At 36.9% G+C, this 15,599-nt stretch overlaps 1 protein-coding gene across 1 annotated transcript in view; it reads right to left on the bottom strand.

Annotated features, from left to right (window-relative positions):
• The window catches only part of LOC146004836 (ATP-dependent RNA helicase vasa-like), a 182,934-nt gene that overhangs the window by 101,898 nt on the left and 65,437 nt on the right, over positions 1-15,599 (bottom strand).

The raw sequence follows: 15,599 nt of genomic DNA, 5'->3' as shown, positions 1-15,599 counted from the left end.
GGGCTAAGAGGACTTCCCTGTGGTAGTCCTTGTCCAATATATATTGGACCTATCATTTCTGAACCAAAATGAAAATAAAGTTGTCTTTTAGATAACAATTTCCATGTCAATATGAGTATACAATGTGGCACTTTTAGTAATTGTAGTTGTCTCAATAGAACAGTAATATCTACGTTGTCATATGCACTTTGAATATCAATAAAGGCTGAAAGTACTGATTGTTTTTTGTTAATAACGCTATAAATATGAGAAGATAATGTTACTAATGCATCCTGGGTTCCATAACCTTTACGAAATCCCATTTGTCTGGGAGAAAATACCTTTTGACCTTCCATAAACCACTCTAATCTTTTTAATAAAAGCTTCTCGAAAATTTTTGCCAATACGGAACTAAGAGCTATTGGGCGATATGACTGACCCAAGGAAGGGTTTTTTCCTGGTTTTAGAATTGGCATAATAATTTGAGAGGTCCATGCAACAGGAATTTTACCCGATAGGAATATTTGATTGTAAATTTTACATAAAATGCTTAGTGCATTCTGTGGAAGATTTCGTACCATAGAATACGTAATTCCATCAATGCCAGGAGCAGAATCTTTAGACCCTTGAAGAATTTCATGAATTTCATTTACAGCGATAGAGGATGTGAACCCCTTTGAGTATTTTGATGTAGATGAGAACGTGTAGAATATATTAGGAGGTTCGCAGGCTGATGTAAAGGGTGTAGGAATTACTTTATTAATAAATTCAGTTTTCCATTCAGTGGACAAAGGTAAAGTCCGACTTACATGTGCTTTTCTAAGTGATCTGAACTTGCGCCATATAACATCTAATTTTGTTTTAGGGTTTATTTCTTCGCAATATTTTTGCCATGAAAATCTCTTAGCCTTTATATATACTTTTCTAGATTTTGCAGTAGCTCGTTTTAAATTTATCAAAGTTGCAGGTGAAGGAGCACTTACAAATTGTTTCAATGCTTGTATTCGCTTCCTTTTTGCTTGAAAACATTCTTCATTCCACCAATCTATTTTAGGAAAATTTCGATCATATTGCGGTTTCAGTCGCGGACAGGCATAATCCATAACTTGAGTTATTATATCCACAAATTTTTCATATTGTACAGTATATTGGTTTTGATATTCTTTAGCTGAAAATTTTAAGTCTAAAACTGAATTATATTTCATCCAATCTGCCCTCTTTACGCTCCACTTACGAATTGTTTTATGTTTTATTAATTTTGGGAAGTTTTGAGATGATGTTAGCGTGATGAAACATGGAAAATGATCACTAGTTCGTAAATCAAAGTCTATTTCCCATACAAATTCAAAACACTGATTATCAGATATTAAAGTTAGATCAATTGAGGACATATTGTTTCCATTTGGTGGTACATGTGTTGGAGATCCATCATTTATAACTGTCAAGTTATTATAATCCATCCAATCTTCAACTGTCTTTCCCAAAGTATCAATTCTATGATCACCCCACAATGTATTATGACAATTAAAATCTCCTGTTATGATAAAGGGATGTTGAAAGCCAGACAAAAGAGAATTTAGATGAGAGCTCTGTATTTGTTGAGAAGTGTAATGAGATGGAATATACAAACTAATAATATTATAAAGTAAGTTGTTTAACTGCATTTTTATACCGACCACTTCTACATTATATTTGGAAAATAAATCATGTTTTGAATTAAACTGAATTTGTTGAAATGGTACACTTTCATGAACAAAAATTCCCACACCCTTATATCCTACATTATAATCATTTAATATAGTATGATAGTGAGCAATATGAATATTTTCTGATTTTAAACCCCATACCTCACTAACGCAAATAATTAACGGGTGACACTCATCTATTAATTTAATTAATTGAAGTTTCCTTGCAGAGAAGGATCTTAAATTCCATTGTATTATTAATGGCAAGATTTTTCTTTGCTGGCAACACATTGTTGTTTTAAATTAGGGGGTGTCCCCGAAATCTTGTAAGTCTTGAATTAGTTTTAAAATTTGTACAGAAATTTCGTTACATTTTAATATTATTTTCCTAATATATAATAAATCATCACTCACTGAAATTGTTGTGGTTAGTTCTGCTATTAGATGTAGCAGATTTACTAGCGATTCTTTCTGAGAAGGACTCTCTGCTGTTGTCCGGCGTCCAATCGAATCTGATTTTCTATCCTGTTCCTTAGAGGAACACGTCGTGCTCACAGGTTCACTTGAATTAGCCACTGCTGATGATGTTAACGCAATTTGTGGATCCTTGTGTTTATTTTTGTCCTTTATCAAAACAGGTTTAATTGTTTTCCTCAATTGTGAAGCAGAATGCAGTCTAAAATTTTCCCCGTGTTGTTTTTTAAAACTTTCATAAGACCGGTCAGATTCTGGTGGCACTTTCTTCCAACAGAGGTTACTTAGATATGTGTCATTTCTTCTATTTTCCCAATCTGTAACAGAATTAAATCTGTTTGTAGTAGAATTTTCTGATGTGCAAGGGCTTTCCTTGTTTATTGATTCCTTTCTTATCTCTAGCAATTTAGGAAAGTCTTTAGCAGAGGTCGCATATGTTCGCCGTTCATTTCGTGGATCAATTCCAAAAAGTACTTGTTTCTTTGCATCTTGATAGGAGATGTTGTTATAAGCAATCAGCCTTTGTATTTCTCTCTCTTGCTCCCATCTTACACAAGACTTATCGCTAGATAAGTGGTTTCCCTTGCAATTAATACATTTAGGACTGGCATTGCAGATTCCATGTTCCGCTTGACCGCATCTATAACACACGGGAGAGGATTTACACTGTGTTTGTGAGTGTGAGAAACGGAAACATTTCTTGCATAAAATCACAGATCTTACTTTTGGCTTCACTTCAAATATTTGTCTCCACAACTTCACTTCTTTTGGTAACTGTTGAGATTGGAATGTTACACTAATCAGTTTAGTAGGTTCTTGTCTTACTTCCCCCTCTTCATTGAAAAAAGTTTTCTTCATCCTTATTACATCTATTATTGGAACTTCAGCTCTAATGTCTTCGATTATCTCGTCTACTGGGATGTCGGTAGGTACACCATATATTAATCCTTCTCTCACTAAAAGACCTTTAGGAATTCTGGCTTCTAAATGGTATTTTTCCTTGATGAATTCATTTTTAGCAAATTTATTTGCATCATATGCTGTGCGAAATGACAATTTTGCCTGCTTCAAACCACTTTGTTTAACGAATTCAACATCAACCTTCTCCTTACACAAATTATAACCTAATTTTACCGTATTCAGGCTCTGTGATCCAGGTAATGTACTGTCCACCAACACGATATATGGGCCTTGATGACCTTCATAATATAAAGACATATCATATGCCTCATTTCTATATTTAGCAACACCAACCTTTGTACTTGCACTTACTTTCGGATTTTTTGGGTTTTTCTCCACTTCAGGTTCCGTGCATTCTTCATTAGATCGACCTCTTTTGAAAGAAGTCTTATCACTAACTTCCATTTCCGCTAACTGTTCAGGTACAACCACATTCATATCACTCTGGATTGCTTGCATTAAATTTTCTTCATTAATCTTCACATCCTGAGCCATCTTGGGAAATCACAAGCGTTTTTATTTCGCTTTTCTCTTTCACATATCAAATGTAAAATGTATAGAGAGATTTAATCTTGTAACTCTAGAACTATTATTCTCAAATCAAACTTCAATTAATTAGATCTCAAACTAGAAAAACAAACAATTCAACACGCTATTCACACAGAATCCAAGCGATACCACCCATAATCCACACGAAAAATCCAAAGCTGTGAGTCCAATAAAATTTTGTTGAGTTGAGTTCAGACCAAATATGCAGTGAGTCACATAATTATTCGGACACCCAGTAAATTTCTAACGTTTAAGAGCGGAAAGGGAGTGAAATCTGTGTACAGCGTTGAAGTTGATTTTCGTTTTAAAAATGTCATGTTTAGCACAAAATTGGACGATAAAAAGTTAAAAAACGAACATCAGAAACAATATAATGAAGGATGAATCCCTACCGTTGCAAAAATAGTGCCACAAAATTATTCGGACACATAGTAAATGTTAACGTAAGTTTGCGATACAGTGACAATTTCGATTTACGGATTGATTGATACTCTGTTCATATATATTAACTCTGGTTTCCTGTAGGTTTCTATAGCAATTACGGTCGCGTTTTGTTTAACAAAGTTGTGATATAAGAACATTTTCTATGTAGAAATGGGGAGAAGAGGAAAGGAAAGTTCATTTGAACAACGTCAGTTAGTGATATGGCACCACGCTAAGGGTAAAACTTACAGTGCAATTGCCTCAATGTTGAAAATGAAAAAAGTACAGTTGCAGATATTATTAAGCGATTTAAAGATGAAGACAAGATCGAGTCCCACGGTCATACAGGGAGACCAAGATTTTTTTCCCCCAGAGAAGAGACAGTAATCGTGAGGAAAATTAAAAAAACAACAAAGATGAGTGCTCCAGTGGTGTGTACTGAGGTAGCTGAGGAGTGTGGAAAGCATAGTCATCCTGAAACTCTACGAAGACTGCTCAGAAGGGCAAACTATCATGGCCTTGTAGCCAGGAGAAAGCCATTTGTAAGTAAGCCAAACAGGACAAAAATACTGTGTTCGCAAAGGAACACTTAGGAAAGGATCAGACATGGTGGAATCGGGTAATTTTCACTGACGAGAGTAAATTCAATATTTGTGAGTCAGATGGGAGGGTAACAGTGTGGCGTAAACAAAATGAGGAGCTCCGAGGAAAAAAAATTGCAAGCAACAGTGAAGCACGGGGGTGGTGACGTAATGGTTTGGGGCTGCATGTCGGCCCAAGGCGTTGGTAAATTGGCTTTCATCGAACAGATAATGGACAGGTACCGTTACCTTGACATTCTGAAGTCAAATCTAAAGACTAGTGCTGAAAAGATGGGCATTCTTTGTAACTTTATGTTTTATCAAGATAATGACCCGAAGCACACTTCCCGCGTAGTACAAGAATGGTTATTGTACAACTGCCCAAAAATGCTCCATCCTCCACCGCAGTCTCCAGACTTGAACGTCATTGAGCACCTCTGGAGTAAGTTGGAAAAAGAAGTGAGGAAAACACCTATAACCTCGAAGGCAGACCTCAAGGAGAGACTTCAAGATGAATGGGCCAACATATCGCCAGTGTACACCAGAAAATTGATAGAAAGTATGCCATATAGTTTATCCGAGGTGTTAAAAATGAAAGGGATGCCTACCAGATACTGACATTTCTGTTCCTTGATTTTGAAGTGTGTTTTCCTGTTTCTCCTTCCATGTGTCCGCATAATTTTGTTTAACCCACAAAAAATGTTTGTTTTGTTTTATGAAAATATTTTACTAATATATTATATTAAACATAATTGAAGATAATTAACAGTGTGCTCATATTGTGCTTTGTTCGTTAAATAAATATTAAACATTTATCATCGTATTATATCACGACTACGTCAGTAAATATTCAGAAATCTTATCTGTCCGAATAATTATGTGACTCACCGTACATACACATGGAAATTTCTTCTGTATGAGATACAATGTCTTTCAATATAAATTATTTTAATGAACTGTCAATTTTTTAACTCTTTATAACAGAGGGAGAGACAAATCATTTGACTAGCTTCTGTCATTTCTTTCACTGGTGTCCGAGCAATCAACATATATCGAATGATCCGGTTGCTGCCACGAACAAGCTCACTGATGGACCAATTACAAATAGTTTCTCGAAGGAAGTTAGGTATTTTATGTATTTGCCGACCTCCATCGCGGAGTGGTTTTCACAGCGTGCTACGATGCTGGGGATCCCGGGTTCGAATACCGGCCTGGGCATAGATTTTCGTTGTGAGTGTCCCTTCATCAATTTCATCATCTCATCACTCATCATCATCATCACGATTAATCAAAAGTAGCAGAAAAGCGACGCTAAATATAAATAATCAATCAACCAATTGATGTGATGGTAAAATATTGGGCGACATGTTCTTCCCCGAGTTCTTAATATTTATTTTTCGTAATGACAAAATCCTATGGATAAAATTCCTCGAAAATTTCCAAAACAAAAATAAAATTCCGCCGAAATGACATCGCATCCCATCGCTACCGACAAGCAAGTGTCCTCTAGAGCTTGGAAACTTTCTACGGCTCGCTTATGTGAAGGAAGATGTGCGGAAAACTTCCTTCCGCGTCTTTGGCCCAGGCTCGTTTATTCCGTCTCTAATCCAGCGCCGCTGCTAATGCGCGCAACCTGCTACCCCAGTGCCATCTGTTGCCGGGGACTGACTTAATTCCTCCGAAAGTCCTAAAGTATGATGAGAAGCTTCTTCCCCTCCGGCGACGTCGGCAGTAAATCTCAGTCGCGAGGAGAGGAGAGACGGAGAAACATTCCAACTCCGTTAAAGAATCGTCGTCATGGTGATGCTTTGATGTGACGTATGAGGAAGCGCCGAGGTCGGCAGTGGTGCCAACTGGGAACCTTTTTGCGCTAAAGCTGTTGTTAAAAAAGTTTGGCAACATTTGTTTGAAGACTGCTTTTGTGCAGTCGGAACTAGGCCTACAGTTTGAAGTGGGATTCCAACCACCATGTATATCCACCGTTAATAAGTTTGAATTAATAAGTTCACTGTATGCACGGATAGGTTCATCGGGATAGAGCCTGCAGTTTAAATTTTAATCCGATCCACTACATGCCTCCACCGGGTATCGAACCCCCGACCCCTTGATTACACTTCGCTATCGGGGTGCCTCCCCACCGGGAATTATTATTTAGAAAAATTAATAAGTTCATATTAATTACTATTTTGCCGCCTTTATTATTGTATCGTGCCTTTTTAAGCGCCATCACTATTGGTGCCTATTTATCTACCTATTTTAAAAGTCTTTGGTAACTATTAATGACACACGAAATAGTGATGTTCATAGAAAATACAAAAATGAATGAAAATTGAATTCGGGAGAAAAATATAAGTAGGGGAGAGTCGTACAGTACCGGCCGTCCTACAGTATCGGCCAATTGCTAGTTCGGACATTTGACGCGGCCAGGGAGACTACTCGAGGACCATATTAAAATGCAAGTATAATTCCCGGTTTTCAAGGAGAACTTTACAAAAATTCGAGGTGTTTTTCTATGATTTCAAACTAAGGTTTTACCGTCTCTCACCACCCACACACATACGCACACACAAATACTTCTTCTTTGTAGCTAATCAGTGGTGATTTATTCATTCTTGGTTATGGACTTTTAACCACTGTGTTATTTTTTATAAAAAAATTACCAACGTTTCGGAGGCTGAATCTGCCTCCGTCATCAGGGTAGCGTGTAGTTTGTTAAGTCATATAGTGTCTATAAATGGTTGCCCTGGAGGATTATTCTCGGTGGCCTAGGCTCCACCTCGACTGTTGGTCACAAGTGTTGTGGACATACAGTTCTCCCAGTGCGTGTGCTACACTGATCATCGTTTGTATGCTGACTGGCCAAAGCAAGGTTGGAGATTTATCTGTAAAGGATGGAAAGGATAATAAACCTTTTGGATAATAAACCTTTTCCTGCTCCCACAAAAATAGGCATTAGTTAGGCTGGAGAGTTCAATGAACTAACCGATCTCTAACTACGCACTGGTAATTCAACTGAAGAAAATGGATAATAAACCTTTTCCTTTTCGAGCAAGGCCTCATCTCCAGGAAGCTATCAACTCGCGGCAAGCCACGGCACCTAGCGACCTGTTGAGTGAGATGAGTCAAGGCAAAATGGATAATAAACCTTTTCCTGCTCCCACAAAAATAGGCAATAATTAGGCTGGAGAGTTCAATGAACTAACCGATCTCTATCTATGCACTGGTAATGATCAAAGTTCATCAGTTTTTTCAACTGAAGAAAATGGATAATAAATCTTTTCCTTCGAGCAAGGCCTCATCTCCAGGAAGCTATCAACTCGCGGCAAGCCACGGCACCTAGCGACCTGTTGAGTTAGATGAGTCAAGGCAAAATGGATAATAAACCCTTTCCTGCTCCCACAAAAATAGGCAATAATTAGGCTGGAGAGTTCAATGAACTAACCGATCTCTAACTACGCACTGGTAATGATCAGGCTGGAAAGTTCATACGAACTAACCGTATATGAATAATCTATAGAGACTGTGCGTGAGATCTTATGTGTGGGGGAAGATAGTGTCCGAATTGCGTACTCTGGTTTTTGTACAAGTAGTTTGTATTTTTCTACAATTTTGTGCACTATTTTTTGGTGTATATGTTGTGTTCTCCGAAACATTGGTAATTGTATTTTTTTTTTTTAAATAACACAGTGGTTTAAAGTCCAAAACCAAGAATGACACAAATACTTATATTAACAATATAAATGGTCTGTGCGATTCCAATGAATCCAAAAATACTAATTCAATTCAATTGAACGGTACATATATATAATTTAAGGTGCGGAGTTTACATTTGTCAGTTCACATAGCTACTCAGACTATAAATACATCTACAAACACAAGTCACAAATGATACGGGATATAGTCATCTACGAGAAATTGTTAATTCTATATTAATTTTAAATTGGTCTAATCAACTTCAAGATATTTTACGAGTATCTTGAAATAATCTGCCGTCCATCAGATAGATTGTTCCGCAAAAGACACTAACAAAGCAAACGGATTGAGAGAATTATGTTTTATTTCCATGCAGCTTTACTTTCGTTCTTTATAAAAATATAATTTAAACTGTGAAAAACTTGTCTCAGGTCATTAATAAATATGTATAAATTCAATGGAATTGGGATTTTAAAAAGTTGCAATTTTTCATGTCTGCAGAGAAAAATTCAAGCATAATTCACGAACAATTCCCGGAGCCAATAATTCACGCATAACTCCCGGAATTCAAGGAATTCCCGGTGAGTAGCCACCCTGGCTACATAGCAGTAGTTAACGGGAGTAGGAGGGAAAGGTATGTATTCGTGTGCGCTATAGTTCGGAACCACCCGCTTTCAAGCAGTATTGTGAGAGCTGTGCCTGTGTTACTGTGAAGAGTCAAGTGGCTGCGTGACAGATGTTATTCTAGGGCCCTGGTGTTCATGTTCGAGGTAAGTGTTTGATTTTATTGTCAGATTCAGTTTATCGGTATTCTGTAAGGATACGAAAACCTGTAAATAGTTTAGCAAATTGATTATAAACAACGTGTAATCGGAACTTGTGTTACCACCTAATGATCGTACAGTATCGGCCAGCGAAGTGTCGTACAGTATCGGCCACACAGAATTTCGTATGCACCTACTGCAGTCATGCTTGTCTTTGTTTTCAGAGTAAGATGGCAGAAGAGGAAGGCAACAACAGAGGTAAATTGACTGAAGAGGCCATGAAAGAGGCGGTAAATGATGTTATGACATCAAGACAAGCAGCTAGTATATTGTTTACCAAGAAGCACGCTAGAAGATAGATTGCGAGCAAGTCAGCGTGGTATGGATGTGGACCTGACGTCTCAGATGGGCTGATTTAAGAAGACGTTTGATGACGAAATGGAAAAACAATTATTTTCGTATATGAAAAACTTGGACAATAAGTTTATGCCCCTCAGAAAATAAGAAGACAAAGAAGACCAACTACAGAAACTGCCCAATGCATAATTTGTCTAGTGTCCTTTGAGGAAGATTGGATTCAGTGTACCGAATGTGGAGTTTGACACATGTTGAATGCCTAGACCAAGAAAATATTTTGAATTATTTTTGTGACTATTGTAAAAATGTGATTAACTCCGCTTTAACGAACTTTATTTCCACATTTGTTAACTACCACACCTTGTACATATAGTTTACAATTTCTTCATAAAACTGAAGCATTTATCAACAGTTACTATCAGCTAAAATTAAAATATTGACTGGCCGATACTGGCCGACAATTTTTCCACTCATTGAAAATTCAGCTTTTCGTTTTTAGTATAGGCTATATCTCGTAGTTCTGAAAACATTTCAGATAAATTAAACCCGTGTTCCTTAAAGTATGCATTGGAGTATCATATTACTATGTTCAATCCGACTATCTCCTAATCCTTTATCAGTTATAATCAATAAGCTTAAGGTGGCCGGTACTGTACGACTCTACCCTATATTGAAAGAAGGAAGATATAAAGGGACAGAAAATTTGTTGGAAACAGAAATTAGCCACTTAAAACACATTTCTCGAATGATTTTTTAGCATTTTATAATTTTTTGTTAGTTTTGCATCACTTTTATGTTACTTTTCGTTAATCGCGACAGTGATGATAATGAATGGTGGTTAAATGAAATAGCTCAAAGGACACTCACAAAAGAAGACAAAAGATTCTACAACACCCTGTGGAGAGAGCCACAGTAAGGATAGAAAGCGGAAACAAGCAAAAACAGAAGTACGAAAAAGGGCATTTTGGCAAGATTATGCAAAATGTGCACTAAACCTCAAAATTGGCTTTTATAGCGCTACAAAAATACTTCATAAAACTTTGAAAACTTATATTTTAATACAAAGAAATAAAAATAGGTAAAAATCAGTACTGTAAAAGTGATTTTAGATACCATATTTTTCATAAACTATTTCTAACTTTTCTTATTGTTTATTTCTACTTATCATGTAACATTATTGTAATTGGAATCATGAATGAAAAATAAAATCGAATTATTTTAACCCATTAATGTGTTTACAGTATTTTTGACTGGGAAATAATTAATATATTAATTTGTTAGAAAAGCCTCGAACACACTAAAATGTACACGTGGAAATTTTAAAACATACTTAGGAAATTTGCAACATTTAACAGACTTGTAATAAATAACAACGTTGAATAAATTACTTATTTGTAGAGATAAGCAAGAAACTGTATTTTTAATGTGTTTAAGCAATTTATATATGGCCCCATGTGTGTACCTAAACATAAAATCCCCCATCCCACACAGCTAGGTAATTTTAACACACATGATACCTCTCACCATGTTTTTCATTCGTGTGCGTGCAAATAACTAGAAAATATTCCGGAAAGTTGGTTAGTATGTAAGCCATGAAAACTAGCATTGTGCCTAAGTCTTCATCAATAGCATGGTTTACTTAGTTCAGTCAAATAAGCTTGAGTTTGTCACTACTAACCGTAGTTAAACATAAGAAAAGTTTATATATATATAAGTAAAAGAAGCATTGGATTAAAAATAAATTCTCGTACGAAACGTGTACATTTAATGTCGAATAAAATAGAGTCAGTGAATTATCTTGCAAGCAATAAAATAAGGTTTAATTTCATATTGTTCATTGCTGTACACACACACGCACACAAACAGGTACATAAATTGGGAAATAATAAATGTCTAAGTATAACGAAAGGCCAATCACAAATGACCGAATCGTTTAATATAAGTAGCAGCAAATTACATATTGTTTTGAGCAGCGTTCAACTACCATTTTAAACATGAAATAAATTTACACCCTAATCATGAAAACTGTGTATTGTTCATGAAAAATTAATCATAAAGGCTTGCCATTACATACCCCAGTAGTTACACAACCGTCAGTATACGTTTGTATGGTCACTTTTTTAAAAACCACGTCAGGTAGATGTCCGTTGCGATTGTAACACTCGCGGACTCTGTGATTCAGGGACACGCACAAGCATATCTCCCGGAATTACACGCACTTCTTCCTGAATTCTTCGTTTTAATGGTACTCGTGTTGAGAATACCTTGCTCTTCAAATATCCCCAAAGAAAGTAATCGCACACGGATAGATCTGGTGAGCTGGAAGTCTAGTTAATGTTCCCAAATCGGGAGATCACACGGTTTCCGAAAACACTCCTCAAAGTAGCCATGGACTGGTGGGCCATGTGTGCTGTAGCTCCATCTTGCTGCATGTAGACCCTGGCGAGATCGACGTGGAAACACGAAGTTTTCCAGCATATGCACGAATCGCTCTGAGGTTACTGTAACCGCACAGCCATGCTCATCCTCGGAGAAATACGGCCCTACGATCCCGAAAGTTGCGATGCCACAGCACACTGTAACTCTCTCACTGTGGAGGGGCTTTTGATGCAACTGTTGTGTATTTTGATCACTCCAATATCGCATGTTTTGTTTGTTCACAGCACCACGCAGCTCAAAATGAGCTTCATCAGACATCATCAAATTGTGCAACAAATTCCTCTCTTGGTTTTGTAACCGCACCAAGTCTACACAAAACTGTTTCCTTAACTCACAATAACTTGCTGACAATTCCTGAACAACCTGTATCTTGTATGAGTGGTAATGGTGATCGTCGTGCAAAATATGCCGCACCGATCGCACTGACATTTGCAGAGAAACAGCATGCTTCTTCGCAGACCGTCTTGGACTCTAGTCGATACATCGTCTTACACTCTCAATGCTTTCAGGGGTTCGTACAGTTCTTTCACTTCGACCGGGCTTACTGTCGGTTACACAAGCGGTTTGTCTAAACTTATCGATCCATTTCTTTATTGTGTGGAGATCAGGAACACGACCATGACGGCCTACTCGAAAATGTTGCCTGAATTTCCTCTGTGTAACTACGACACTTTCACTATTTTTGAAATACGTTTCCACAGTAAATGCACGGTGAGCTGCTGACCAACGCTCCATCTCGAAACAAATGGCGTAGAATGGTACAACAACTGGCGCGGTGAATGCAATCCTCGTTGCAAAGCCGGCAGAGATACCAACCAAGGAAAATTGTACTTGAACTCTGCCCAACCCTGTACTAATAAAGCATTGGTAACTGATAAACTGTATTTATTATCATTATCAATTGATTAAAACAGATTCACTAACATTATCAATTGATTAAAACAGATTCACTAACATTATCAATTGATTAGAACAGATTCACTAACATTATCAATTGATTAAAACAGATTCACTAACATTATCAATTGATTAAAACAGATTCACTAACATTATCAATTGATTTAAAGAGATTGAACTCTTTATTGATTTTAATAATCGCTCATTTCAATATTATTACATTCATTCTGCCACTGATTCAAATTTTGTTCTTTACAAGATTAATATTCTCTGGAGCAGTAGGCCCATATCTGTTTATGCTCATTGAAGTTATACGACTTTGAATATAAAGAATGTGGTGTTCGTTCGTTGATAGCGGCCAAATTAAAAAGAGGGGGACGTTCTCGCAAGCCGAGGGCATCTCTGTGTAGTGAATAGGATGAGTTGAAGCGGCCTGAAAAGTATCATTCGGTCTCACGTAATTAATTTGGAAAGTTTGGCTTCGCATGGGCGGCGCGTGCATTCAAATCAAGAGGAAGCCCCTATCATTATGCGTACTAATAAGAGCAGGGTTGCCAGCACTTGCCGTTTATGGTTGCAGGGACGGTCTCTATTTCCCTAGGCAATTGCCTCTTCATTTACTCGAAACGGACAAGCATAGCAGTGTTGATAAAGCCAATTCGATTACCAGACTATGAGCTCAGGTACAGTCAATGGCAATAAAAATTGGACACCTAGGTCCTGAAATACTCGCTTCCCTGCAAGGCCTTATTGTTGCCTGCCACTGAAAATTTGGTGGTGGTATCGTGGTAGGATTAGGCAACCCACATAACGCCTTGCAGAAAAGAGTTTTTCAGGATCTAAGTGTCCCTTTTTTGCCGGTGACTGTACTTATGACTGAATCTAACTAGCCTTAAATCAGTGAATACTTTGGGGAGGGAAGATACGACATAGTAAAGGTGGTGGTGGTGGTGGTAATCACATCACTTCCGGTGTTATACAGACAGAGAATATTGATGATTTTTCGGATACAAGATGATTTGGGTCTCCTTCCTTTCATCCAAATCTCTGCTTCAGAGTAGATTGGAGTTAATCGTGTTATGTTGTAGTTTTGGGGAGGTATAAAATGTCGGGAATGATGAACAATGAATTTATAAAATAAAAGAGAGACGTATAAGCTTGCACCAATTAAAAGCACAACGTATCTATTGTCTTATGATCACGGATGTTTCGGGTTGAATCCCGGTGTGGGCACATTGCTTAATGGTTCGGATTTTACAGTAAATTGTGCATCCAGTCTCGATTAGCCTACCTGAGTACAGAGTGGAAACATTATGTTATGCAGCCTTTATATTGCTGTATTATAAGCTCGTCAGATCTAAACTCGAATATGCCTCTTGTTTGGAACTCACAAATCAAGAATGGTATCGAAAAATTAGAGAAACTTCAAAATAAATTATTAAACTTGATGGTATATATCCAAAACTCACTCCTAGTAACATATTACGCGAAATCTTGAATATCTCGTCACTTGAAGAAAGAAGGCAAATAAGTCAATTAACTTTCGTCTCCAAACTGGTTAATGGTAAAATAGATTCCTCTAAGCTGCTGTCGAATTTAAATTTCTACGTACCAAACTGCATGTTAAGGCCCAGAGCTGACCTCTTTCAAATCCTCCTCGGAAGAACCAAAATGGCCGAAGCCGAACCCATGAGGAGAATGTGCAAGTTATTTAACTCATTTTCTAAGAATAACCCAAGCATATACTTATTTAAAATGTAATTATAACTTTAAATCTAATCGCCTATTTTGTTCTGTTCATAGAATTTCAGTTTTCAATTAGCTTGTAAGGTCATATCTCACAATTTAGTTTCATTATTATAGTATTTCCTCTGTGTTTTTTTTTTTTTTTGGCTCTATAATCTAATAATTAAATTGGTTGGTTGGTTGAATTGGTGTTTTAAGTCCACTTTATGCACAGGAAGGCTAATTGGGACTGGACCTACGGTTTAAAGTGGGATCCGAACCACTATGTGCCTCCACCGGGTATCGAACCCGGGATAATTATTAAATTATTTGCACAATTGTTATTTAATGCAAATTGTATATTACGTCCTTTATTATGATCTTGGTAATGTAATGGTAGCATCCAATATTGAACACTAATTGGGCATGTGCCTGTTTTGTTTCAATTAAATAAATAAGTAAATTCATCCCCGTCATATTTTATAGCTTCCCAAAACTACATCACACACGATTAACTTCAATTACTCTGAAGCAGAGAGACTGCAATTCAAAATTAACAAAAATTAGCAAAATCTAATACGAAACATGCAAACCAGGTAATTATGGTGAGTTAATGTTATATAATCAGTGATGATTTATTTCAAGGCTGGCGGATTTCTGATACTAAGTCCCACGATGGAATATGAACTCTATTTTTTAATTAGTTCATAAGTTAGAGAGAGCTAATTAGTGAAGCTGGCCCAGCGGCAATGACGTGTCACATTTCGTTACCATGAATAACGTCGCGTCTTAATGTTCACTCACTTTTTCCTTCTATACTCAGCATCTTCAGGCGAAAGGAAACTGTCGTTTTTAAATTCTATTTCATGACAGGCCCGAAGTTCAAGCTTTGTTTCGCACCTCTTACTGAACTTCCAGTTACAATATCATTTCACTACTTGTCTTACATTTCTATTAAATTTTTATTACATTTATTTAAATATACGAAAAAAAGACTCGTTAACATCTTCGATTATATTTTTATCGAACGGAATGAATGATGATAATCATGAAGTGGATGAAAGGAGGAAGAC

Source organism: Lepisma saccharinum, chromosome 1 (genome assembly GCF_977018435.1).
Source record: "Lepisma saccharinum chromosome 1, izLepSacc3.1, whole genome shotgun sequence".
NCBI classification, from domain to species: Eukaryota; Metazoa; Arthropoda; class Insecta; order Zygentoma; family Lepismatidae; genus Lepisma; species Lepisma saccharinum.
This window is presented reverse-complemented; position numbering and strand designations above follow the sequence as displayed.